This window comes from Oryctolagus cuniculus, chromosome 3 (genome assembly GCF_051225735.1).
Source record: "Oryctolagus cuniculus isolate XC-2025 breed Fujian yellow rabbit chromosome 3, ASM5122573v1, whole genome shotgun sequence".
NCBI classification, from domain to species: domain Eukaryota; kingdom Metazoa; phylum Chordata; class Mammalia; order Lagomorpha; family Leporidae; genus Oryctolagus; species Oryctolagus cuniculus.
In genome coordinates this window covers 38,560,613-38,584,537 of record NC_142869.1, presented here as the reverse complement: position 1 = coordinate 38,584,537, position 23,925 = coordinate 38,560,613, and the positions used below count along the sequence as shown (strand labels likewise).

Genomic DNA, 23,925 nt, shown 5'->3' with positions numbered 1-23,925 from the left:
GTTAAAAACAAGAAGTCACCTTTGCCCCAAATAAAATTAAAGTTTAAAAATTATAGCCCTAAACTTTTTCCCCCAAAGCTAACATTAGGTGCAGCTATAAAAATAAGGGACCCTATGCTTAGCTAGCTGCAACACTTGTGCCTGGCTGTGCTAAGACCTAACCCAGTTTGTATGCCTCCTAATACTCAAATAACGGTGCGGGAAGCAGGACGCTGCTCTCCCTCCAGGGGAACGAAGGGAGTGAGACGTCGTCCCCCTTAGGGTGAACAAGATGGCGCTGACAGGGAAAGGGACTGCTAAAGAAGTAAACAACAAAATGGCGATGAGGTGCATGCCTCCCATGTGATCCCGTAGCTGACTGGATAGAAGACGCATGCCTTTCACATGATCAGCTCACGGATTGGACTGCTGTGTGCATGGACACTATAGTGCTTTTGATTGGTTGCTGCGGGTATATAAACCGTGTGGCTCTATGCTGGGGGGGCTCTCTGGACTCCCGAGTTCAGGAGGCCCGTCTGCGCAGATGCTGAATAAATCCTCTTGCTTTTGCATCAGCTGGTCTGGACCCTGAGTCTTTGGGGTGTGCCTCTTGACATGTTAGCATCCTCACTCAGAGGGTCTAACAATAAGTAGGCAAATAATCCCAAAGCAAAAAAAAATATGAATTTTTTTCAAGCAAGCAGGATCTAGTCATTACCAGGAGCCATTCTGTTTCATATTTCACATCTACAACTGCATCAAAGCATAATGAGATGTCAATCTAGGACCCTGATATCAAGGAAAATGTTAAATCCTGCTTTAATAACTTCTCTTCAAGAAGTTATGGGGGCAGGGTTTTAAGATAAAACAATAAAAGATAAAAGTTTATGGGGGCCAGAGCTGTGGCGCAGTGGGTTAAAGCCCCAGCCTGCAGCCTGCAGCCAGCAGCCAGCAGCCAGCAGCCAGCATCCCATATAGGCGCCGGTTCAAGTCCCGGCTGTTCCTCTTCCAATCCAGCTCTCTGCTCTAGCCTGGGAAAGCAGTACAAGATGGCCCAAATCCTTGGGCCCCTGCACCGGCATGGGAGACCTGGAAGAAGCTCCTGTCTCCTGGCTTCAGATCAGTTCAGCTCTGGCCATTGCGGTCATTTGGGGAGTGAACCAATGGAATGGATGCCTCTCTCGCTCTCGCTCTACCTCTCATAGTAACTCTTTCAAATAAATAAAATAATTATTAAAAAAAAGAATAGTTTATGATGTTTAAATAAACTTTACCCATCCAAGAAATTCACAACAAATATGGCATCTAACAAAGGTGATCACTACTCTTGGATTTTATTTCAATTTCTTAGTATAATGTTCAACACGTCAGCTTCATTTCTCTTCCCCAATTGGTCTTACAGTACACAACACATATTGGTATTCAGAAGGTAAAGTCTGAAAAGTTAGATAGCACTTTTGTGTCTGTAATGGAGTATGGAATAACATAAACTATATAACCCATTCATTCTCATTGATTTTTCATTAGTTTTCCATATTCCGACATTAGAAATATTAAAAATATTTCACTCAGCATAATGTTTTCCAAATTCCTAACAGGGATCACTTTTCAGTTAAAATCTACAAAAATTAAATGATTAGCATCATAAAATGCAAACAACAGTATTTACTATATATCAACCATAACTTATGTGTTAAATAGATAGGAGGCAGAACTGTAAGTTACCAACAATATCATTTCATGTACCTGGTGGCTAAAACACCATGGAACATAACAACATAGCTCTAAGGGAAATTTGGTGGATAAAACACCATGGAACATAACCACATAGCTCTAAAAATACAGTGCTGGGGGCTGGTGTTGTGATACAGTGGCCTATAACGCTGGCATCCCATATGGATGACAGTTCAAGTCTCAGCTTCTCTGCTTCCGATCCAGCTCCCTACTTATGTGTCTGGGAAAGCAGTGGAAGATGCCCCAAGTGTTTGGATCCCTGCCACCCAAGTGGGAGACCACAATGGAGCTCCAGGCTCCTGGCTTCAGCCTGGTCTAGTCCCTACCACTGCAGCCATTTGGGGAGTGAACCATAGATAAAAGATGATCTCTCTCTTTCTCTCTCATTTAATTTCTCCCTCCCTGTAACTCTGTCTTTCAAATAAATAAATAAATCTTCAAAAAAGTTTTAAGAAAGCATAAAAATATAGTGTTAAGTCGATAAAGAAACAAAATGAGATAAATACAATAGCATTTATGTAAATATTTTCTGTATTACACTTACAAACATTAAAATGCTTGTGTTTGTGGGAAGCAATGTGAGGACAATTTGAAGCAAGGTATGGAGATAAAACAGATATTTTTAGAAACCTATGATAGGCCCTTCAGAAGTGTACCTACCATATAATTATTACTGCGTCCCTTCAGTACTTTGTCAAAAGTTGTGCTTGGACATGTAAGTATTTGCTGGAAGCAAGGTATGCAACACAACTAGCAATCTTGGCAATCTAAACAATGTGGACACAGCTCCCCCCACAATTTCTTTAAAAGCCCTGTTGTTTTTAATGTTACTCCCTAGCTGTTCTACAGAACAGGATGTTGGTTAGATTTCAGCTAAGCAAATGATAAAAACAAGCAAGGTTAAGCTTCAGTGGAGATGTTTTCAGGTGTTTGGCTGCCTGGCCAAAGCTCTGAAGGAAAGCTATTTAAGTTCAGATAGTTTAAAAGGGGTGCATAATAAACTGTCTCCCTTAAACAATCTTCTTTCCCATCTGACAAGAATCAGCTACAAGGCTACACTGGAAATTTCCATTCAGTTTCTTGTTTCCCCTTTAAAACACACAAACAAAACATGAGATGCTCTATGCACGTGAGCATTTTTTGTGTCTCTTTATATTCTGGTCGCACACAAATGAAGCCTATTGTAATTTTTCACCATCTTTCACCAGGAGAGAGAAGGTTAACATGCTGTTCAGCAGCCCACTCACTTATCTTTCAGATCAAGGTATTACAGATCCAACATTGTAATTTTAATGACCACAAAGTATACAGAATAGACAATTATAGAGCCACTGATAATTTCTATTAGTGTTTTTCTAACAAATCATAGGCTATTTATCCACTTGAAAACTCAGGACTCCATAACAGAGGTCAGTAAACATTCTTGTATAAAGCCAAGTAGCTGGGCTGGCACTCTGGCATAGTAGGCTAAGCCTCCACTGCAGTGCCCACATCCCATATGGACAACGGTTCAAGTCCCAGCTGCTCTTCTTCCAATCCAGCTCTCTGCTATGGCCTGGGAAAGCAGTAGAAGATGGCCCAACTCCTTGGGCCCCTGCACCAGCATGGGAGACTAGGAGTAAGCTCCTGGCTTCAGATCAGCCCAGCTCTGTCCACTGCAGCCATAAAGAGGAGTGAAACAGCACATGGAAGACCCTTCTGTAACTCTACCTCTCAATCAAGTAGATAATAATTAAAAAAATAAAAAGCCAAGCAGCATTTCAGGCTTTGAAGCCATGTAAAGTTTCTGTCATTATCATTTTTGTTGTTCTCTTTTTTTAACGCTGTAAAAATGTAAAAATGAGTCTTGGCTTTAAAACTTGGCCAGATTCTCTCAGCCATGGTTTGTTGACCTCTGATCTGTGCCTAAACCATGGTATTTTTTTGGTACCACAGAATTAAAGTCTACAAGGACACCAAACTCTTACATAAAATGAACTGAATAAACAACATGAATATGCTTTTTAAAAGAAGATGTATGTATGATGTGAAAAGCAGAGTGTCAGAGGCAGAGACAGAGAGATCTTCTATCCACTAGTTCACCTCCCAAATGGCCGTAAAGCCAGCAGCCAGGATCTCCACCCTACTCTTCCAGAAGGGTGGCAGGGGCCCAAATTTTGGGTCTTGTTTCCCTGCCTTCCCAATCACACTAGCAGGAAGCTGGACTGAAACTGGAGCAGCTAGGAGTCTATCTGGCATTCCAATATGGGATGCTGGTATTGCACGTGCCAGCTACACCTGCTGTGCCACAGTGCCAGCGCCAACATCAATATGTTTGCAAAAAGTACACTTGGGACAGGAATTTCATCTTTTGCTTGTTGTCCCAGAGTAACAGTACCAAAGATGATGGTAAACAGACAAAAATGCTTACAACAGCATTCACTGCTATTTATATATCCCTCTCCCCCTTCATCCAAAAACTCATTGTTTGGGGCCAGCGCTGTGGCATAGCGGGTAAAGCCACTACCTGCAGTGCCGGCATCCCATATGGGTGCCAGTTCAAGTCCTGGCTGCTTCACTTCCAATCCAGCTCTCTGCTATGGCCTGAGAAAGCAGTATTAGATGGTCTAAGTGCTTGGGCCCCTGCATCCCCTGGGAGACCCAGAAAAAGCTCCTGGCTCTTGGCTTCAGGTTGGCACAGCTGCAGCCGACTGGCTAATCGGGGAGTGCACCAATGGATGGAGGACCTCTCTCTCTCTCTGCCTTTCCTTCTCTCTCTGTGTAACTCCTTCAAATAAATAAATGTTTTTTTTAAAAAAAAAAAACACTGTTTCTATGAAAAGTCACCATTGGCTTAGACATAGAAAAAACAAAGCAAATTATTATTGGGCAGTCAAAAATAATGACTGAAGGTCATATGGTACTTTAGTCAAAGGAAATAGGTCAGCAAATAGCTCAACACTACTAACATAATCTCCAAATGGGTAGACTTCAGTGTCACATTCATTGGAAGCATGGCTTATTTGTCTAAGACAAAAGGTGACTTGACACCGGAACTTGGTATCATTTTAGCTAGCAGTATCTCCTGTGTGCCATCTGGCAAAAGCCACAGAATGCTGTCAAGTAGCACATTCTAACACTGCAAAAGCTTTTTCAGGGTAAGTTTCCTTGTAACTTCTAAGGACTGGGGACGTGTGGTATGCATTATGTAAATACTTGGAAGCCTGGATAAATGGATTAAGTGACTATTATTGTGAGGGTTAGCATTAGCCAGTTATACTTAATAAAGTACACCTTTTGCCATCTTCACATGCAACAGCAGAGCTCCTCTTAGGAACAAAACGCCCTTTGTAGGAGAAAACACTTAGCAAAGGCATTTCAAGTGCAAGAAGGTCTCCCAGCATCAGCAAGAAGGCTAAGGTTGCTCTACATGAGACTAGGTGGGGATACTGGTTTTTCTTTCTGCTGAGAGAAAGAGAGAAGAGAAAGAGGTCCCACGGAGATGGCAGGAGCTCAGAGGCCACAGGAACACCAGGAATTTGTAGAAATTTTAGAGGATTTTTGGCTTTCCCAAAACATGCAACTGAAGGTTCAAGCCAACTACAAGGGTACTTTGATAAGTTCATGGAAAATGGAATTAAAAGATGCTTATTTTGGTGCAAAAAATATATGCAACCACACAGAGCTTTTTCATAACACACATTTTCATGAATTTTTTCAGGAGTCCTCACAGGCATGGACTTCAACATGCTTTGCATCAAAAGAAATTTAATTCTGCTTTCCATGAACTTCTTGAAGTATTTCTTTAACTTAGCCCTTGAAGGGTCTGGACACTCAGCTGCCATTTGGGTTCAAACATATTAAAATACTAGTTCGCAAGGACAGTTGTGCCAAAACTTTACATTCCAGGATATTAATAAAACCACTATAGTTATTATATACGAACACATTTTAGACATAAAAGTTATGTTCTTTTGACTAAAGTAATGGTTAAAAATGAGAAGAAAACCAGTACCAGTATAGGTCTTAAAAAATGCGAGACGCAGAGTAGATGGAGGGATGTTTACTATAAACATATTTATAAATACATGTAATTCATGCATAATTCTGTATAATCTGCAGAAGACACATCTATGAGTTTTTTAATTATGTAATTTCTAGGTAAGAGACTTTGTAACTATATTATGCTTAGACATAAGGGTCATTGTTTCTCAAAACCAGTTGCCTAAACAACCAACTCCAGGAATTGAACACAGGTTACTCTTTGAGAGAGAACCGACATATAATGGAGGATTTTGATTTGCCAAAGAAATTTAAGAGCCAAATAAGAACAGATAAATGTTTTGAGATATGGCTCTTGGCTGTCAGCAACTCGGGCGACAATCTTGGAAGTTGGAAGGATGCAGTCAGCGGGTGGCAGAGGAAGTTTAGGAACACCCTCCCTCCACCTGCCTTTTATGTCCTTGATTTCCAGTTCTTCATGATTCTCTCATGAGTCCTCTCCTTTCTCCCTTCGGAAATCTCAAACTACTCCAGACTTACTCTCCAAGTCTCTATCTGTGGGGAGCAACTCGGACTAGACTAAGTTACTGGAATTAAGACTTATTCTATGCATCTGCTCTCCCACAATATGGCGCTGGGAGAGGAGAAACCAGCTTCTACACAGCTGCCTCCAGTTCAGCCAATAAACTGTAGGACTTGCTCCTGATTGGAGGAGAGCAGCGTACTCGGCGTGTGGGCAGCCGAGTTGGGATTGGCAGAGGAGGACTATAAAGGAGGAGAGAGACGGCATGCACCAGGAACATCTAAGGGGAACATCTATCTGAAGGAACACCTGTGCAGCCCCCAAGAGAGCTGGCCGGCGGTGTGCCGCTCCCCCGCGGAAGTGGGGAAAGTGGCTAGGGGGAACCACCCTTCCACGGAGGTGGAAGGGTCGGTAGCCAACCCGGGAAGAACCAGCAGCAAACCCGGGAAGGGCCGAGCAGACAAAAGAACAGCGCAGGGTCCTGTGTCATTCCTCCACGAAGACGGGGAGCGACATAATGGTGCCGTGACTCGGATATGAAGCCTAGGCAGGGCCTAGTGTCGTTCCTCCATGAAGAGGGGGAGCGACATAATGGTGCTGTGACTCGGATAGGAAACTTAGGAGGGAAGAAGCAGGAAGAAACGGGAAGAAGTGGAAAATACCAGAGAGAGAGACTAGCAAACAGCCTAGGGAAAAGCCGGACGAAAAAGGTGCCAGAAGAAGCTACTGAAAGCCTAGGCATAGACTCGGATACGGACTGTGGGAAAGAAGTTAGGATTTAAAGTGAAAGCAAGAAGAAACTTAGATTCAGATACGGACTGCAGGTTGAAAGTGAAAGTGAAACCTATAAGAAACTTGGACTCAGATATGGACTGTGGGGAAAAGCCAGGAGAAATGAGAGGAATATTGTTGGAAGAAAACTTAAGGAAACATACCGGGTAGAGAAAAATGTTAGGGAGGATGAAGCCGCGAGTGCAGGCCAAGGCGGAGACATAAGCCACCTTGGAATTCTTCAAGTCACCCCGGGGAGCAAGAGGCGAAGATCTGGAACCAGAGGCAGAGACGTGGGCCGCCAGGTTGGAATTCGCCAGGTTAGTCCAGGGAACTTGGACTGAATGCTGGTGGTGGCGGAAACGTGAGCTGGGGCTGTGTGACTCGCGGAAGCCGCCGCGTGCAGAGAGAGCACGGGGAGTGAATGGATAGAGAGGCGCGGGCTGAAGCGGCTCAGAGCCGGGAAGCCGCCGAGAAGTAGCCTCGGGGCGGGTGCCGGGAAGCCGCAGGGATAAGAGAAACAGAAGTTTTAGAAGTAAAATGAGAGAAATAGGAATGCTGGTAGATAGAAGTAAAATAGGAGAAATAGGAATGCCCGGAGATAGAGAAATAGAGAAAGGCCTCCCCACAACACAGCAATGAGAGAGCTTGGATTCGGTCTGCCTGATTAGGGTGATAAGCACCAGCAGGCAGCTCGACCAGAGTATGAGCTGCAGGTCACCGAAGATAGGCACGAATCAACACCAATAAGCCTCCCCACAATATGGCAATGAGAAGGCTTGGATTCGGTTTGCCTGATAGGGCTTGTAAGCACCTGCAGGCAGAGCAGAGCATGCGCTGCAGGGCACCGAACACATGCACGCATCAGCGCCTAAAAACCTCCTCACAACATGGCGAAGAGAGGACCCGGATTCGGTTTGCCTGATTGATAGGACTTGTAAGCACCTGTGGGCAACTCTAGCAAGCAGAGCAGAGTGTGTGCCGCGGGGCACCGAAGACAGGCGCGTATCAACGCCAAAAAATAAAAAGAAAGGGGGATCTGTGGGGAGCAACTCGGACTAGACTAAGTTACTGGAATTAAGACTTATTCTATGCATCTGCTCTCCCACAATATGGCGCTGGGAGAGGAGAAACCAGCTTCTACACAGCTGCCTCCAGTTCAGCCAATAAACTGTAGGACTTGCTCCTGATTGGAGGAGAGCAGCGTACTCGGCGTGTGGGCAGCCGAGTTGGGATTGGCAGAGGAGGACTATAAAGGAGGAGAGAGACGGCATGCACCAGGAACATCTAAGGGGAACATCTATCTGAAGGAACACCTGTGCAGCCCCGGAGAGAGCTGGCCGGCGGTGTGCCGCTCCCCCGCGGAAGTGGGGAAAGTGGCTAGGGGGAACCGCCCTTCCACGGAGGTGGAAGGGTCGGTAGCCAACCCGGGAAGAACCAGCAGCAAACCCGGGAAGGGCCGAGCAGACAAAAGAACAGCGCAGGGTCCTGTGTCATTCCTCCACGTAGACGGGGAGCGACATCTACCTTCAGCCCAAACTGGCATTTTGTGGCTTTAAGCTGGGAATCTCAGTTATCAATTTATAACTGGTACCCTAAATTCAGCACACTCTGAACTCATTTTCCTTCTCTCAGGAAGTGATTCGTCTTGCATCACTTATTGATTAGTAACACCAGCTTAACTGATCAGCAGAGCAAAAGTCGATGAGCCACCCTTCCTCCCCTCTATTCAATATCCAGAGTCACCAGTTCTGTCAATTTACTCGCCATCTTCTCTCTGTCCCTGGTACTGCAAGAGTGTCTTACCTGCTCCTCCAGCTCAGGCCCTTCCCACTCAGCTAGTGTAGCTTTTGAAATGCACAGCGGCTCCACCCCCATTCTCCCAGCACACTGTTCTTGTACCTCCACCTCTAAACCCCCGCAACTTGATTTCTCAGGTAGATTTTCCTACTTGGGGAGTATGTATCAGCTCTACGCAGTTAAAAACATACAATTACATTGTATTTGAGATAGGACATTCTGCCTTACGTATCATTCTTGACTAAGTCTGTTTCTCAGGTCACTTCCTTGAGGCCTGATTAACTATGAGAACACTGAGAAAATTTCAACTGCAAAGGAGACAATTCTGTCCTGTGAGACTTTTTCCTGGGCAGGAAGTAACTCTTTGACACTCAAAGCAAAAACCAAGACTTTTCAGTGAAATTCATGGCTTTACTGAAGAAAATACCAAATGAAACTGGGACTACAGAAGTTTCCTAAGACCTGTTAATAATAGTAACTCACTTACAATAAAAACATAAGAGCTTTCTGAGTTTCAAATGAAAACTGTATGATGAAGAAACACCAGTATGTCCATCCTATTTCAAACTCAGTCTTCCTTAATAACAGCTACCACTGAGCACTGACCACCCCCCCCACCCCAGGTGTGATGGCAAACCAGAGGCCCACCCTCCCAGTCTCACCCCCCACTGCCACCTCTCTCAGGACACTGACGACCTGCCAGCTGAGCTGGCACCACTCTCCACCATAAAGTTATAAGTGTTGTCACAGGCATGGGTGACAAGGTCTCCAAGACCAGCAGGATGCCTGAGGGTAACCAGGAAAAATACTAAAAGGGATATTGTGTAACATGGGGATTTTACCTGGCTCCCTGTTGATTGTAAATGTACCCAGTCTGGCCTCTTATATTGTCCTGTTCAGAAGAAAACCTTGATACAGGCTGTGCCCACCTTGCCCTGTCTGTCTCATTGTGGAATTCCGCCCTGGTTTGGAATCCCATACATAAGTTGACCTAATAAACTCTTTTATTTTTATATGAGCTTCCTTCTTTGGTCTTTGGTCTCAGGGTTCTGTCTCAGTTCAGGCGGCATTGTACACTCTGCCAACATTCCGACATAAGAGATACCGTGCTAAACATTTTCTGCACATAATCCCCTTCAATCCTCACAACAACAAGGATGTTACTACTGCTACATTTGATAGACAAAGAAACTGAGGCTTAGAGGTTAATTACCTTGCCCAAGTTAGGGCCAAGAAATCAAACTCAACATCTGTGTTTTCCCAAAGTCGGAACCTTTAACCTTTAACCTCTATGGCAGGAGACTGACAGCGTGTGTGATGGGAGTGTGTGATTTGAAAAAGCCTCAGAGATGATTCTAATACATTCTATCTCCCTGTCCCCCTTTAAACAGTACACACTGAATTCTGAGTAAAGAAGAAAACATAAGTAAACCCTCAGTTTGTTCTCAAGTGGTTTATGGTTGCTTTTAGAAATGAGTTATCTGATCCCAATGTTGAGGATATTTATAATCAGGCAAAATGATCTGTATGTGTTTTTATGTATACCATGTGCCTCTTTAGTAAGAAAACTCCAAATCTGAGCTTGATTTTGTCATTAGATGGGTTACTCGACGGTATCAAGAAAGTAATTCAGATGCACTACTATACATTGGGAATAATTCTATCACTAGATCTGAATGGCTAAAAGCAGTAAATAAAATAAAGATCAAAGTAAGTCTTTATTCCAATAAATTATGTTCACATATACCTTAATATCTTCAAATGATAGGCATTTAACAACTATCTGTTAAATGAGTGAAGTGTTATTCAAGTATCATCTTTGCAGTCCATAGTATGAAGAAATATGAGGTTGATACAGTATTTGAAGACTGAAGACTTTTTAAGCCCTATTTATAAAAATCTACATAGGCCTCTTACAAGTTTTAATCAGAGATGTATGTCATATGTGTTCAGTTACACTGAAGTTGCAAATATTCCCTAGAGATGGGACTGACAACATTGTAGGAAAAAAAAAAAAACCCCAAAACACAAATTCTTTAATACTTCTCTGTTATTCTTATTTTCCAGTTTTTTTATTTTTTAAATTTTAAAAATATTCATGGTAAGATGTCTTTACCCTAAAGTTAAGATGTGATAATGAGGAAAGTCCAGAAACTGGCTATGGGAGGAAAAAATGAAGTTCCCAGAACACACACAAAATATTCTGAAGATTCCAGGTCATTATGAATAGCAATTACTTTATTATATTATAATATACTGACTACAGTGATATTCTCCAGGATTATAAACTTTTAAAGATGGTCCCAAATTACTGTTTTATTTTTAAGATTTTAAGTCCACTTCTAATTTTGTTTGCTCCCTTCCTTTGCTATCAACCATTCCACTCCAAGCTTGTCAGTGTGCCTCTCCCCTTTCTAACCTGCTGTTGGCTAAGAAACCAGATAACCAGGTTATCAGGGAACTCAGAAGGTGTCTGCCTGAGACTGAACCCCAGGGCCTGTTTTTCTGCCCTTGGCTGGTTTCCCAAGCGCCTCCCTCTCTCATCCCTCCAGCACCAGAGACTCTGCTGGCTCCCTCCTCTACCTCTGGCACCACCACCAGGCACTCTTCTCACCTGGCCTTCTCTTTCCCGGACCGCCTGTGAATACACTTGGCTACTTCTTTACAGCCTCCCAAAAAAACACAGAAGAGAGAAGTCTCTTCTTGTGAGAATTTTACTGCTAATTGTTACCAGGAAATACAGAGTGGATTATAAGCTTAGAAGAAAAGTCAGGAAGAGCCGGCGCCGTGGCTCAATAGGCTAATCCTCCACCTTGCGGCGCCGGCACACCGGGTTCTAGTCCCGGTTGGGGCGCCGGATTCTGTCCCGGTTGCCCCTCTTCCAGGCCAGCTCTCTGCTATGGCCAGGGAGTGCAGTGGAGGATGGCCCAGGTGCTTGGGCCCTGCACCCCATGGGAGACCAGGAAAAGCACCTGGCTCCTGGCTCCTGCCAGGATCAGCGCGGTGCGCCGGCTGCAGCGGCGGCCATTGGAGGGTGAACCAGCGGCAAAAGGAAGACCTTTCTCTCTCTGTCTCTCTCTCTCACTGTCCACTCTGCCTGTCAAAAAAAAAAAAAAAAAAAAAGAAAAGTCAGGAAATCTTAAAATGCCTCATACCTATTATGCTTTGAATCGGGTTCACTTCTTGGGTGATCCCCAAAGATGATGTGCTCAAGTTGTCATTTCTCCCTCACTACACCGTAAGCTCCTTGAAGGAAGAAATCTTATACTTTTATGTCCAAAACCTAATAGGACATAGTGGATTTACAATACATGCCTACCTACAAGCTTAATGATTATGAGTCAATACACTGAGGGGCCAGCGCCGTGGCATAGTGGGTAAAGCCGCTGCCTGCAGTGCTGGCATCCCATATAGGTGCTGGTTCAAGTTCTGGCTGCTTCACTTCCATTCCAGCTCTCTGCTGTGGCCTGGGAAAGCAGTGGAAGATGGCCCAGGTTCTAGGGCCCCTGAACCCATGTGGGAGACCGGGAAGAAGCTCCTGGCTCCTGGCTCCTGGCTTTGGATCAGCACAGCTCCAGCCTTTGCGGCATTTTGGGGAGTGGGCCAGCGGCTGGAGACCTCCCTCTCTCTCTCTTTCTGTAACTCTTCCTTTCAAATAATAAGTAAATAAATTAAAAAAAAAAAGTCAATACAGAAGTGCTTCATTTAAAAAAGTTGAGAATTCATACATTTTCACCCAACATTAACTAAATGAATCGCCTTGAAAAATAAAATCAAGAGAGAATACAAGTGTACCTTTACAAATTTGAGGAAAATAGAATTGAAAGGTATTTATTTTGATGAAAAAAAAAGCCCTATTTTCATTCAATTTTTCCCACAAACTTTGAAGTAGTATGATATCCCAAGAGACACTATATCTGCATTATGATAACCTCTGTATAAAAGAGATTGGTGTTGGCCGGCACCGTGGCTCAATAGGCTAATCCTCCGCCTTGCGGCGCCGGCACACCAGGTTCTAGTCCCGGTCAGGGCGCCGGATTCTGTCCTGGTTGCCCTTCTTCCAGGCCAGCTCTCTGCTGTGGCCAGGGAGTGCAGTGGAGGATGGCCCAAGTGCTTGGGCCCTGTGCCCCATGGGAGACCAGGAGAAGCACCTGGCTCCTGCCATCGGATCAGCACGGTGCGCCGGCCGCAGCGCGCCAGTTGTGGCGGCCATTGGAGGGTGAACCAACGGCAAAGGAAGACCTTTCTCTCTGTCTCTCTCTCACTGTCCACTCTGCCTGTCCAAAAAAAAAAAAAAAAAAGAGAGAGAGATTGGTGTTAAAAAAAGTATGATTCATCATTTTATGGCAATAACACAGTATCCACTCGAAAAGAACTTGTGGGTCTCACAGAGAGCTAAAAGCCAACCTTTCCTTGGCTCACTTCCTAGTTCCATCATGTCTTCCAGGAAGAGCATTTGCAGCTGACGATGAATGTATTTACAAGAAGCCCGCATCGAAGGAGCAATGATCAGATGCCTTCTTTGAAAAACTCACAGTTGCAAACATAGCCTCATTTGTATGTTTTCAATTTTGTGACTCAAAAGAAAACAAAGGCAAATTCAGTGGTTTACCCTAGTACTAGCTGAGAAAGATGAGAAGGGTTGAAAAGATTTTTTTTTTTTTGCTTGTTAAATTATACGCTTTAGGAACAGTAGTACCAGCTCAGAGACGTTTTAGTTGGTTTCCAGTCTCCTCCTCCTTGTCTCTGTCTCCAGACACAGAGTGCTCTTTCTTAACCAACAAGCTTCCCTTTGTCTTGATTTCCACCACTGGCCTGAATAACCCCAAAGCACCTCACAGGCCATGCCTATGTCTATGGCGGAGAGCCACGAGAGCAGAGACCAGAGCTTTAGCACGTTAACCCAGACATGGGTGCATCTCTACTTTTCATAAGCCATGCATTCTTGAGAAGTCCATTTCCAGGCTGACTTGTATGTTAAAGAATCAGTGAGGAGGGCCGGTGCCGTGGCTCACGTGGTTAATCCTCCACCTACAGCACCGGCATCCCATATGGGCGCCAGGTTCTAGTCCTGGTTGCTCCTCTTCCAGTCCAGCTCTCTGCTGTGGCCCAGGAGGGCAGTGGAAGATGGCCCAAGTGCTTGGGTCCCTGCACCTGCATGGGAGACCAGGAGGAAGCACCTGGCTCCTGGCTTCGGATCGGCGCAGTGCACCAGTCATAATGGCCATTTGGGGAGTGAACCAACGGAAGGAAGACCTTTCTCTCTGTCTCTCTCACTATCTATATCTCTACCTGTCAAATAAACAAAAAAAATTAAAAAAAAAAAAAAAGAATCAGTGAGTTCTCCAGTAACAGTCACCAAAGCATGTGGACTGGGGCAAATCTAGTCATCAACCACGGGCCTCTGCATGCCCTCTTAAAAGCCCCTTCTCCTTTGAAACAATTCCACACTACATCCTTCTCATTCATCGCTGACCCCCAACCTACTGCCCATTGCATGTATTCTCATTCCTCCCACCAATGAATCCACATCGTCTATAGGAAGGTTCTTTCCAAACTCTGAAAATTAAGTACAAACATAAGCTCGATCAACCACTTGACTCCTTGTTGATGGGAGTAAAAATTAGGAAACCTCTTCCAAGAGAAACGGGGCAGCTAGGAAAGAAACGTACTGCTCAGCTTTCCTGCAGTGTATCCGTCTGAATGTAGTTAATGAATAATGAAGTTAAGTAACAGCCTCCATCTGCACCATCTCTAAACCCTACCCCGTTGGTTATCCCTGTCCTCTACCGGCTTCACTGTCTTCAGTGGCTTTTTAACATATTTTCCATCTTATTAAAAACATAAACATTTTTTAAATCTCCCTTCCCTAAGACTTTGGGTTCCTCTCTGGCTACTGCCCTCTGTTATCAGCCAAGCTTCTAGAAAGAGTTTTCATTCTCATTTTCTCTTCTTTGTCTCTGATACCTCAACCCCACTGAAACCACTCTCCCTTCTCTCACCAGTAGTTCTTGCTACTGCAATTCAGTCACACCTTCCCAGCTGGCATCTCACACCACCTCTGGTTCAGGATGGTTGCCTGCTCCTCACCCCAACCTTCCTCCCTTGGCTCTCCTGCAGCCTGCACTCCATGCAGCTCAATATCAAACTCCTCATGGATCCCCCAGTCCCTCCTCTTCATCCTTAAGTGTCAGTGTTTTCCTCAGTTCTGATTATGATCACATTGTTTTGTTTTTGTTGCTGGTTTTTGTTTCTCATTTACCTTGTGCCAACCAACCAGCACCATCAATGAAACTACCATTTCAGTGTTAAGAACTCTTAATCTAGCTCCTCAGACTTCTTCCTGAGCCCCACTCAAATTTCCCCGAGGAGGATTGTGATCCACTGAGTACTCGGTCCTCCTTTCCTTCACCTTGCCACATTGAATCCACGAGCAGATCTTGTATAGCCTACTACCAAATACACCGCACATCTACTCACTGTTCCCCAACCTTCTTCTACCATCCAACTTCAACCATCATCATCTCTTAAGACTAGGAACACACCTCCTAACAGGATTCCATGCTTAATCTCTTCTCTCCATTTCTATAAGGCAGCAAGAATAACACTCTTTAAAACTAAGCATCTTCTGCCGGCGCCGCGGCTCACTAGGCTAATCCTCCGCCTAGCGGCGCCGGCACACCGGGTTCTAGTCCCGGTTGGGGCGCCGGAGTCTGTCCCGGTTGCCCCTCTTCCAGGTCAGCTCTCTGCTGTGGCCAGGGAGTGCAGTGGAGGATGGCCCAGGTGCTTGGGCCCTGCACCCCATGGGAGACCAGGAAAAGCACCTGGCTCCTGGCTCCTGCCATCGGATCAGCGTGGTGCGCCGGCCGCAGCGCGCCGGCCGCGGCGGCCATTGGAGGGTGAACCAACGGCAAAGGAAGACCTTTCTCTCTGTCTCTCTCTCTCACTGTCCACTCTGCCTGTCAAAAAAAAAAAAAAAAAACAAAAACAAACAAACAAACAAAAAAAAAACACTAAGCATCTTCTGGCCGGTACTGCGGCTCACTAGGTTAATCCTCTGCCTTGTGGCACCGGCACACCGGGTTCTAGTCCTGGTCGGGGTGCTGGATTCTGTCCCGGTTGTTCCTCTTCCAGGCCAGCTCTCTGCTGTGGCCCAGGAGTGCAGTGGAGGATGGCCCAAGTGCTTGGGCCCTGCACCCCATGGGAGACCAGGAGAAGCATATGGCTCCTGCCTTTGGATCAGCGTGGTGCACCAGCCGCGGCGGCCATTGGGGGGTGAACCAACGGCAAAGGAAGACCTTTCTCTCTGTCTCTCTCTCTCTCACTGTCCACTCTGTCTGTCAAAAACAAAACAAAACAAAAACTAAGCATCTTCTTTTAAAAACATCCAAAAGCTCGCAGAATAGTAGAGTAAAGTCCACCCCTCTAATCACAGCCTGCAAGGTCTGGCCTCGTCTGGCCCCTGCCTCCTTCTCCCCCCTCACCCTGTGCCACGCTCCTCCTTGTACACACTCAGTCACAAAGATATACCTCTTGCACTTCCCTGAACTTGCTCATCTCACTCTCCCATCTCTGCGCCTTCCCAACTGTGCTCACTGTACCTGGAATACCCTTCCTTCTTGTTCTTCCCATGGTGACTACTTGTTACCTTCAGGTCTCAGCTCCCAAGTCCTCCCCAGAAAAAACTGACCCACCTGATCTAAAGTAGCCTCTCCTGGCTACCTTTGTTTTCCAACTCAGCGTTTATTTGTTTTTCACACAGGCATTAAAATGTACTTCCTGAACATCTTCTTGAAAGGGAAGAAAAGATGCCATCTTTTTGCTTTCCTTCTCCTTGCTGATCAGAATGGGAATATAATGGCAGGAGTTTGGGCATCTCAATAAATAACTGTTGTTGAAGTGAACTGTGAACTGGTATGTGAGTTTTTTGACTACTAACATGCTTAATTTGTCAATTCCATTATTCTACAATATAACAAAACATTATTCAATTAAGTCCTATTTTATTTTAATTATTTCATCTTTTTTGTGACGTGTCAAAAAGACAAGAGAAAGAACTCAAAGTTTAGCAAATACCAACAGATAAATATCAATAAGCTCCAAAGATCTCAATGATCTTTATAAAAGATCGATACCGCTATACAATGAATCTATACCACTGGCAGACTTTATATGCTCAGTTTCCTGTATCAACAAGATATTTTCAAGGTTGCATGAGTCATTAGTAAGGCCTGGAATAAAGTCAGAACATCACATATTAAGTAGTTATTTGTACAAGAACTTTCAATTAAATGACCTCAATTAATAACTGATCAATCAGCTGATTATTGGACAGTTTTCAACAAATGTCATTTGAATGGAACTAAAAGTACTAAACAGAGATAAACAGTACTGATGGAACAAGGACATAAGCCTCAGCCATTTTAGGTTCTTGTTAGCTCCGCCTTCTTTCAAGAGACCAGTTCAGTCTCACATCCTGTGTTGTTCTCCACCCCACCCCCTGCCTTCTTCCCCAGGCTTGGAAGCCAGGGGGCCAAACTTGAAGAACCAGTATGGAGCAGCTCACCTTCCCTGACTGCCCCCCACCCCCACCCCTAGCCCACCTAAGATATAAAAAGGCCCAGCCTGCTGGGTGTTCTGCTATGTGTTCTTTCGGTCTATGTGCATGCTGGCAATTGGTCGACCTCTGCAAGTTTGTTTTCTCTAACAAAATTCAGTCTGGCCGCAAGTTTATACTCCGTCTCTTCTCTGTTGCTTACCTCTTTTTCTTACATTTTGTGCCCCGTGTGAGGTGGCACCAATCTGCACCCCCTTTCTCTTTTCTGCCCCCTTTTCCTTACATTTGGTGATACAACAGCATCTGTCCCAAGGGAAGTTAAAAATCTAAGACACCCAAGATCTACGGAAAGAGCTCGAATGACCTCCAAGATCTAGATAAGATCTAATGCCTAATGATCTAAGAAATCTAAGAAATAAGATAACACCATCAGATAATAAATATTTAATGGGTATTACAACAGAATTCTCCTACAGATACTTGAGAGGACAGGGCTCTTTTGCAGCTGAAGTGGTCTAGCTTCCCATAGGATGTAAAATTTAGGTGGGCTCTTAAAGGATGAACATATTTAAGTGAGAATGGAGAGGTCTGGGAGGACAAAGCGAAACAAAAATAAAAACAGAACAACACAGGCCCATGAGCAAGCAGCAAACAGTCTGGTAGCAGCATAAAGACAGACCTGAATGAGAAGGAGTCTAGGGAAGGGATTTACATTTGACTAATTCAGATTAAGTCTGAAGCTGATCCCACAGGCAACAAGCTTTCTTTCTTTCTTTTTTTTTTTTTTTTTTTTTTTGGTCAGGCAGAGTTAGATAGAGAGTGAGAGAGAGAGAGAGAGAGGTCTTCTTTCTGTTGGTTCACCCCCCAAATGGCCACTACAGCAGGCATGCTGTGCCGATCCAAAGCCAGGAGCCAGGCGCTTCCTCCTGGTCTCCCATGCGGGTGCAGAAGCCAAGCACTTGGGCCATCCTCCAGTGCCTTCCTGGGCCACAGCATAGAGCTGGACTGGAAGAGGAGCAACCAGGACAGGACCAGCACCCCAACCGGGACTAGAACCCGGAGTGCCGGCGCCACAGGCAGAGGATTAGCCAAGTGAGCCGGGGCACTGGCTGGCAACAATCTTCTAAATGGAAGGTGACATTTGAAAAACACAAAGGTAGAGGCAGAATACAGTACAAATTTCAGGAATGCAAAGATTAGAGACAGAAAAACAATTAAGAAATTGTATCACAGTGTATGTGGATTACTATAATAAAGGTATAAACCAGGTGAATAGAAGCAGTAAAATGGATTTATGAGACAGTAAAAACACGACTTGTAAACCGATGAGTTGGGACTAGATGAACTTTTTCTTCTCCGAGCCACAACCAGTGTACACCTCAACCATTGCAGGCTGGGAACCTCATAATGTCTGTGGCCCCTCACTCCCTCAGCCCCCACCCCCACTGGACATTAGACCCCTCCCCTCAAACTGGCTTCTGCAACTTCAACTTCCTTCCCCAACCACCCAATACGTTTAGCCAAAAACAAAGGACTGCATTTACTAGCTCCCTAGACATACCAGGAAACTCCCAATCCACATTTCTGATTCATGCTGTTTCTTCTGCCTTTAACGTCTTCTCCCTATTCTACATATCCAAATTCTAGCCATTCTTTGCACACCAGTGCAAGTGCCTCTTGTCCCACCAAGCCTTTCCAGAAGCACCAGTTCAAAGCAAGACTTGCCTCTCAACGTTCTCCTCCTTTCTCAAAAAGAATTTTGTTAATCTTCTATCATGGTTGTTCCTCATCTCCTCTGATAAACCACACACCCCTTACAGCAAACATAGTCATTCTGTTGTTGTATTCCTCCCCCTTCTTTCACAAGTAGCTGATGATCTTGATAAATATTATATGGCAACAGTTTAGTATAAGTATCAGGACACAGACTCTGAAGACAGAATGAATTTGAATCTTAACTCTACTGTTTATTAGCTATGTTACTTGGGTAAGCTACTTAAGCTCTCGGTGTTTCAATATTTTCATGTATGAAACAGAAAAAATGTAGGTATTTCATTAAGATTGTCATAGGCTTGGGCTTAGAGCAGTGTTGGAACCATAAAAGTGTCTGAATATATACAGTTGCTTTTTACAGCAGAAAAATACTGAATACTCTGCAATAGCTGTGCAAAGCTTTGACCTATATAAGAGAAAGCAACATGTCAAAAACAAAGCCCGTCTCTAGGAACAAAGGGCCACATACAAACACTATCAACATCTTATGTGTGCCCTGAGGGTTAGCTATGTGCTCTACATTCATGCTTACACTAACAATGGTTCTGTCTCAGTTGACATTTCAATATCCAGGGAAAGTCTTCAGATCACTTCCTGGGGTGATGGCTGCCTAACTGGTATCCTTGCCTCCAGTCTTATCCTGCTTAATCCACCTCCACCAGACTCAGGGTAGTTTTCCCAAAATGCAAACCTAGTGTCTTCCCCTGGCTACAAACTCCCTCCATTCTATTCATGAGGATACAGTTTAAACTCCTTAGCACTGCATATAAAAATCTTCCTCTTCTGGCCCTAGCCTAGTCTCCAGCTGCATCTCTCAACACTTCTCACCATGAAAACTAACTCAGCAGGCTACAACTCAGCAAGGCATTTTCATTTCATTCCTATTGCCTCCAACATTGTGTTCACCGGGGCTGCCATAACAAAATACCATAGACCGCATGGCTTAAAGAGAGATATTTATTTTCTCACATTTCTGGAGGCTAGAAGTCCAAGATCAAGGTGTTGGCAGGCCGTATTTCTCCTAAGGCTCTCTCCTTCACCCTCCTGATGTAGCTTCATATGATCTTTCCTCTGTGCCTCTCCATCTCTGCTGTCTCTTTTTATGTCCAATGTACTCTCCTTATAAGAACATCTGTCAGGTTGGATTAGGGCTCACTCTAATAGCATCATCTTAACTTAATCACCAGCAAAGCCCCATTTCCAAATCACATCCTGAGGTTATAGAGGTCGGGGTTTCAACATAAGACTTTTTTCGAGGACACAATTCAGCCCAAGGCAAACCCTTCTCTCCTTCTCTTCTCAAGCTGATTCCCATTTGTCTTTCCAAGACTGGTGCAAGACTTCCCACTCGAGGCAGATTTCAGTGCCCTTTCTCTGAGCCCACAGAAGCTCTGTACACCTCGGCATGCTGCATCCCTATTGCTCGGTACACTATTTAACTGTCTCTTTCTCTCTGAAGATCATATTCCTAAATAGCAAAGACTCCATCTCCAGTACCCAGTACAGCATCTAGTCCACAGAAGGGACTTAATAAAAATTTGATTTGTGAGGGGAAGTAAGAGAAAGAACATGGATCTTGTAGTAAGGCAAGTGTGGATTCAAAACCTGATTCAGAACGGGTGTTGTTGTATAGCAGGTTTAGTCACTGCTTGGAATGCCCGCATCCTACACCTAAGTGCCTGGTTTGAGTTTCAGCTACTCTGGCTTCTGATCCAGTTTCTTCCTAATATACCTGGGAAGCAAAAAGATGATGATGGCCCAAGTACTTGAGTTCTTGCCACTCATGTGGGAAGCCCAGATGGAGATCCTGGCTCCTGGCTTCGGCCTGATCCAGCCCCAGCTGTTGCAGGCATGCGGGAAGTGAATCTGTAGAGGGAGATTTCTCTCTCTCTCTTTCTGTTACTCTGCCTTTCAAATAAATAAATAAATATTTGAAAAAAGAGTCCTGTCTCTTGGGACTTCGGGCAAATCACTAAATGATGAACTTCCATTCTAAAAAAGATGGTTGTAAGGATAAATAACAATCACAATAAAAGCATCTAGTGCAGTTGGTATACAGTAGGTGCTTGATTAATGTTAAAGACTCAGATCTTGCCTGGGTTAATACTCAGTGGTGCCTCTTAGCAGCTAGTTGACTTTGGGCACATTTACCCTCTTCTCTTTGCTTTAGTTGCCTATGTATAAAAACACCTCAGTGCTTCGTGAGATTATGTTAACACAGGCAAATATTTAAGACTGGTGGTAGCATAAATGTGTCCTATTATCATGACACAATAACACTGCAGGTGTGAATGCATGTGCCTGGAATCCATGAATAATTCAGTTCCTCTAATTACTAAGTCATTTAAACGTGACTATTACCCTAATGACTCAGATTCCTTACCCACTACAGAGCTTAGTAACTAAAGAGGCTCAAAAACTGGTACAGATGATCCAAATAAACATGACATAATATGTTACCTGCTGTCATTCCTTCTGGTGTTTAAGACATTTGGGGCCCTGAAATACAATTTTTAAGAAACAAGCTTTTTCTGCTCTGTGTGACTTAGATGTTAACCATTCACAGGGGCTCATACTAGCAATTGCAGAATCACAAACCCGTGAACTGGAAAGGACCGCTGAGATAAAAGTCCAGTCCCATCGCTTCTTACGTAAGGAAAAGGAGGTGGAGGCCGGCGCCGCGGCTCACTAGGTTAATCCTCTGCCTTGCGGTGCCGGCACACGGGGTTCTAGTCCCGGTTGGGGCGCCGGATTCTGTCCTGGTTGCCCCCCTTCCAGGCCAGCTCTCTGCTGTGGCCAGGGAGTGCAGTGGAGGATGGCCCAGGTGCTTGGGCCCTGCACCCCATGGGAGACCAGGAAAAGCACCTGGCTCCTGGCTCCTGCCATCGGATCAGTGCGGTGCGCCGGTTGCAGTGCGCCGGCCGCGGCGGCCATTGGAGGGTGAACCAACGGCAAAAGGAAGACCTTTCTCTGTCTCTCTCTCTCTCACTGTCCACTCTGCCTGTCAAAAAAAAAAAAAAAAAAAAAAAGGAGGTGGATGCGGGATGGGCTTTTACAGTTTTGTTGAGCAGCTCTGGGATGGGTGGACTGCAGGCAGAGAGGAGAACTTGTTCACATGTAAGACTCCTGAAAGGGGTTCAGGCGCCCTTGGGAAACCCAAAGCGTGCTGGAATAGGTATCAGGAAATAACACTGGGAAATCCCTTTCACCCATTCAGCCTCTAACAGCTGTCATTTCTGAAGGGGCCTAACAGTGACCTGACTTGTGGCTTAGGAGCAGTGCGGATCTCGATTTAAATCTCCACCCTTTCCATACACAGCCTCCGAGCCTCAGATGAGTGTAACAGGCTTGTTGAAGTGATTAAGCAACCAGCGGGCGCAGAGCCCCTGACTGGGGAGCCCGGCAGACCACAAGCACTCAGACGTTTGTTCCTTCTGACCTCTTGCATCCCAGCACTAAAGAGCTGTCAGATAACAACACGCTGTCTTTCACAGAGGGTGTGCTTGCTACACAGCTCAGACTTGCTGGGCACTACTTGATTTTAAAAATAGCTGGAGTAACTGCTGTGATAACAAAACATCTCTCTCCTTGCCCTTCCTCAGCACCAAATGTCCTTCAAGTGGCATGTCACTACCACTGACATGCTATTTGGAGATCACTGTAGCGAAAGACTTCCAATTCAACGCAGAGGTTGGAAGGCCACGAAGATTTTACTGATATAACCCAGGAACTGGAATAGTCCACTTCATTTTGTTCCTATGCTCCATTCCAGCTTGATAGGTGTCCAGTGAAAAGCTACTCCCCGCCCCCCAGCATAGAAGCAGCACCAGGTCCAAGTAAAAGGTGCGTGAGCAAGTGACAGTTCACCCCTTTTATTATGGCTTAGAATTTCTTAAAGTGTTTGCCGGATTATTTGTATGCAGAATGAACATCGTCAATGTTATTTACTTGTCAAACTAAACTCCTGTTTTTCTCTTAAAAGACTTGGGGCATCTGGCCCAACACTAACGGTAAGAAAAGCCCAGCTGAGGTCATCAGTATAGAAAAGAGCTTTTTCCAATCCCCTCGCGCTTACATCCCAGATGGCCATCGAGGCTTAAGGTTTAACGTCCAGACACGAAAGCCATTCATCCTCAAAAATGAGGCTGCAGATGGATGCTGGCTGGCAGAGAGCAGAGGCTGTCAATCCTCACAGGTGCAGCTGGACAGAACCCGGAGGTCAGAGCCCAGCGCCCATCACTTCGCACCCACGATCGCCAAACAACGCACTTCCCACCACCACCCGGCGGGTACCCCGCGAGGACCCACCCTCCCGTACCCAGCTCCGGCCCCGGTGCCCCCGCACGACCTCCGAGAACAGGAGGAGCGCCCCACTCAGAGGCTCCTCCGCTTCCCGGGGAAGTTGACCCAGGGCAAGTCCGAACCACGCGCGGGAAGGTTACTCACCGCAACGGCCCGGCGTCCTCCTTCCAGCGCCCGCGTTCCCTTAGGAAGAAGCCCCTGAAGCGGCGGCAGCCTGAGAGCAGCAGCCGAGGCTGCCGCCGCTGCCAGCAATCGCCCGGGCGTGGCAGGGACGGGCGGGCGGCTTCACGACATCATCATTCGGCGACCTTGTTCTGCAGTGACGCCGGGTCAATGACAGACCCTACACAAGGGGGAAGCTGGAAGGAGACCCAATCTCCCAGCAGCCCCCACGGCCCCGGCGCACGACCGGCTGGGAATTGTAGTTCCCTCCCGCCACGCCCCACCTAGCGAGAAGGCCCCGCCCATCTATGCCCCGCCCCCTGGATACCCCGCCCCTGGCCGC

The 23,925-nt window shown here is 45.5% G+C and overlaps 1 protein-coding gene and 1 long non-coding RNA gene across 5 annotated transcripts in view; one reads left to right on the top strand and one right to left on the bottom strand.

Moving 5' to 3' along the window:
• TRAK2 (trafficking kinesin protein 2) overlaps positions 1 to 23,911 on the bottom strand; it is a 71,691-nt gene extending 47,780 nt beyond the window's left edge. The window contains exon 1 of one of the 4 annotated variants that reach the window (XM_008258966.5): positions 23,565 to 23,911. The gene's annotated coding sequence lies outside the window, so the exon portion shown is untranslated. The remainder of the gene's footprint in view (positions 1 to 23,564) is intronic. The other 3 variants (XM_008258968.5, XM_051849285.3, XM_089330065.1) reach the window with 3 other exon arrangements.
• Positions 18,113 to 23,770, top strand: LOC149127317 (uncharacterized). Its single transcript, XR_016231951.1, has 2 exons — positions 18,113 to 21,783; positions 22,152 to 23,770. It is a non-coding gene; the product is annotated as an uncharacterized LOC149127317 (long non-coding RNA).
• Positions 23,912 to 23,925: the final 14 nt, after the last annotated feature.